Genomic DNA, 3,371 nt, shown 5'->3' on the forward strand with positions numbered 1-3,371 from the left:
GGTGGTCCTGTTCATCCTGCCCTCCACGGGGTCCTGTTCATCCAGCCCCAACCGGCTCAATCGATCGGGGGTACTGTTCATCTAGAGGCAACACCACGGGGTCCTGTTCATCCACCCCCACCGGGAACTGTTCATCCACCCCCCAACACTCACTGTTCATCCACATGCAGTATCGACCGGCTTCAGTTAGCAGCAGTAGCGAAGGAATCGCTTGATCGGGTTCAGTTAACAGTCATCGATCGATCGCTCGGGTTCAGTAACGCGTAACCTGCAGTGCAATTGCTCGGGTTCAGTTAGAGCCCAACGCCCAGCACACACGCGTGTACGTACGAGAGAAACGCGCATCGCTCGTCACCCGACCACCCACCGTAACCGGGGACTCCCCGATATTTTCCGCGCCCTTGCTTCTACCACGGTTTTCTCCGTCATGGACGGCCCAAAGAATGTCATGCAGCTGCGTCTCCGGCCCGCCCAGGACGAAAAGCCCATTTTCTGTCATGATTTTTTGTCATAGAAGTAGGACCCCACCACATCTATGATGATACCATGTTTTGTCATAATTATTGTCGTAAGTATGATAGAATTTTTTTTCGTTCGGCCCAAAATGTCACGGATGTGTCTTTTTTTGTAGTGTGGTGCCCAGGAGAAAGAATAAGAGTGTCTAGAAATCCAAAGACTAACCACAACAGGGAAATAAACATGTAGGTGTAGGTAATTATATACATATATACATTTGGGTATTCCCATGACCATCATTCCGTGCCCCAAATCTAGAATCAAGCCAATCTGGATATCATAATTGAGTTGTCATCAGATTTTTCACTGAATGAGCAAGGAGTCTTTTCCAAAGGTAAAAAAGCAATGATGAATCATAATAACAAATTGGTAGACATATATGGCCATGTGGTCAAATTTTGAACTGTAACCAAGAGCACACCTATCTGACTCAGCACAACTATCATTACGTGACCACTTCGTAGTATATCCATCAAAACTAAACTAGGTATTGTTTGGATTACCTAACAATGACCATCCATGATTATGCAACCTTGCATAGCCTAGATAAATGATGAAACCATTTGAAGATCCTCTGCATGCATATAAACTATAGAAGAAAAGTTTTGGTAAAAAATCATAACAAACTACCTTTTAGAATGTTGCAAATATACTGGTGCCCAGTCACAGTATATATGCAATTATGCACGAGTCTATGATTCTGCCACAAGGATCAAATAGACAACAATTTGGAGCATGGTGTTGTGTGACATCTCACAAAGTCAATGAATGAATTTTTGATTGTTACAGAAAATTTCATATATAGATTTTCAATGTAAAAAGAACTTTAGGCCTATGTTATTTGTACATACAGAATGTCTTTCTTGGTTCCCAAAGAGGTTCAGTAACCATCCTAAGTAAGCAATCGAACATACCTTGAATCACTTTACCAAAAATATTGCAGACGGAAGTAAGTCCAGCCCATTTCTTATCAACTGCAAAAAGATTCCACAGGCAAAACTTGCAAAAAAACGGTCACCCTCATATCTACTGTTTCATATCAAGAATCTCCTCAAACATGTCATCAGACAAACCATTTTTGGTTCAGTTTGAAGGTACATGGCCAAAATGAAGACTATTATGATATAAAAGGAAACAAATACATCATAGGAATGACATAGGAACACTATGCATGCTGAACAATGATATGGGTCTGGCATATGGAGTTAGCAGTTTCCCTGAAACAACAACTTTCTGAATATTATTGTCTCGACATTACGCCCACAAAAGGAAAGAGAAACCTGATGTAAACAAAATATTACAGTGGACAAACACAGAGTTTTTCAGAAAAGGAACACTTACCAGGAAACTTCCAGTCCTTGAAGAAAGGATAACCTTCCTACAAATACACCATCCAATGCAGGTTCATACAGTTTTCATTGTGCACAAATGATGCAACATGCAGATTCAAGCGAATGCGTCAAAATGTCCAGTGAGAAGTTCATTGAAACTTTGAAAGGCAATCATTTTTAATCAACAAGTTGGTACACATGTTGTCATAATGCCTTCAATACTTCAGTGGAGAACCGAAAAATTACGTGCATCCGAGGTCCCTCAGCTTGTCGTCCACTGAGATCTCTTTGGGGAGCTGCGATTAAGCGCCTCCATCAGGAATAAAATTGAGAAAAAATGAGAGGTGGGTGGAGAAAGGGGGTTGAGAGATTCACACATTGCCGGTGCTCTTCTCAAGGAGGCCGGAGAGGATCGCCCGGGTCTGCGTGTCCTGCCATATGGCCTGCAGACGAATCAATGGGAGATCAGAGGTGTTGAGCAGAGGAGAGATCTGGGAAGGAGAGGGAGGGAGGGAGGGCGTGAGCGTACCGGCTGGCGACGTACACCCAGGCGAGGAAGGCCATGACGAGGGGGACCTTGCTGGCAGGGGCGGTGGTGAAGGAGAGGCCAGCGTCGGAGGCGACGACGCGGGCGGAATCACGCGATCCTCCCCGGCGTTGGATGCGAGGCGCGCGCGGAGTGCCGAGGACTCGCCAGCGTCGGTCAGGGCGTGGGTCACAGAGGAGTCGCAGAGAAGAAGAGGATGGCGGCGCGAGGACGTTGGGAGGATCGCGAGGAGGGCATGCGATGGGAGGAGGGATCTGGCGGCGAAGGGATGTGGAGGCCTCCCCTCGAGGGCAGTCTTGCTCGTGCGTGCAAGTCCTGGTTTTTTAAAGGTTTTTTCGTAGGTTTTTTCAGGACGAAAATAAACCAGAGAAGATGGGACGAAATTTAACCGAAGACTACCAACTATTCCATTAAAAATAGAGATATTTGTGGTTTACAAGCAAAAAATCGTGGTTGCCAATAGAGTAGTGCCACTTTCGATACGCAAATAATCCAAACATACTAATCAAAGATGTCTTGGTTTCCATTTTTGAAGTTAGTAGTCTTCGAAATAATCCAAACTTTCCAATGGAGCAGTGTCATATTGGAGTCCGGCTTGGAAAGAAAGAGCTATCACCATCTCTCTGTGTGCGCCCGTGCGCTGGTGCATCATGTCTTGCCAATGTTCAGCAAAAAAAAAAGATTAAAATGAGGCCATGAGTAATTATGATCTTGGAACAGACGTCTTGTTTCTTCAGTAATCTACAATTTAATAGAGTAAATAGTGTGCAGCCAATAGTGTTGCAAACCTGGACTGCCATGCTTTTTGCAACCTGAAATCCTCCTACACTCAAGCTTGAAAGGCGACGAACATCGTGTGCAGCCAATAGTGTTGCAAACCTGGACCGCCATGCTTTTTGCAACCTGAAATCCTCCTACACTCAAGCTTGAAAGGCGACGAACATCGACGTCGTCACCACAACATGAGTGATATGTGA

At 44.9% G+C, this 3,371-nt stretch overlaps 1 long non-coding RNA gene across 1 annotated transcript; it reads right to left on the minus strand.

The window, feature by feature from the left end:
- Window positions 1-639: 639 nt before the first annotated feature.
- LOC125537721 lies at window positions 640-2,656 on the minus strand. The gene is made up of 4 exons (XR_007296072.1): window positions 2,377-2,656; window positions 2,225-2,290; window positions 1,020-2,143; window positions 640-786 (listed from the first exon to the last, which is right to left on the minus strand). It is a non-coding gene; the product is annotated as an uncharacterized LOC125537721 (long non-coding RNA).
- Between the last annotated feature and the right edge of the window lie 715 nt (window positions 2,657-3,371).

The sequence above is a fragment of the Triticum urartu genome, chromosome 1 (assembly GCF_003073215.2).
Source record: "Triticum urartu cultivar G1812 chromosome 1, Tu2.1, whole genome shotgun sequence".
NCBI lineage: Eukaryota > Viridiplantae > Streptophyta > Magnoliopsida > Poales > Poaceae > Triticum > Triticum urartu.